Genomic DNA, 305 nt, shown 5'->3' with positions numbered 1-305 from the left:
AAGCCAAGAACCCTAACTGTCACCAACTTCTCTCCTCTAGGTCCTTTCACCAGTCACCACAGCCGTCTACCACCTCCTACCCCCCTCCTCACTGTCAACGCCAAGCTCCTCTCCTCTCACTTTCGAGGTCACCCTTCAGTCCCTCACCGCAGCAACATCACGCGCCTGACTCAAGTGAGGCAGCAGCGTCACGTCGTCGTCACCTGAGTCCTATCCCGTGGAGAGAGGGAGTTTGCTAATTTTAGAAGAAAAAAATTATTTTTATTGTAATGAAAAATATTTAATGATACATTTTGATTTGTCAA

The 305-nt window shown here is 47.5% G+C and overlaps 1 protein-coding gene across 1 annotated transcript in view; it reads right to left on the bottom strand.

Moving 5' to 3' along the window:
• Positions 1-305, bottom strand: part of LOC107637041 — a 17,200-nt gene that overhangs the window by 7,736 nt on the left and 9,159 nt on the right. The gene's annotated exons all lie outside the window — the stretch shown is intronic.

The sequence above is a fragment of the Arachis ipaensis genome, chromosome B04 (genome assembly GCF_000816755.2).
Source record: "Arachis ipaensis cultivar K30076 chromosome B04, Araip1.1, whole genome shotgun sequence".
In the NCBI taxonomy this organism is placed as follows: domain Eukaryota; kingdom Viridiplantae; phylum Streptophyta; class Magnoliopsida; order Fabales; family Fabaceae; genus Arachis; species Arachis ipaensis.
This window is presented reverse-complemented; position numbering and strand designations above follow the sequence as displayed.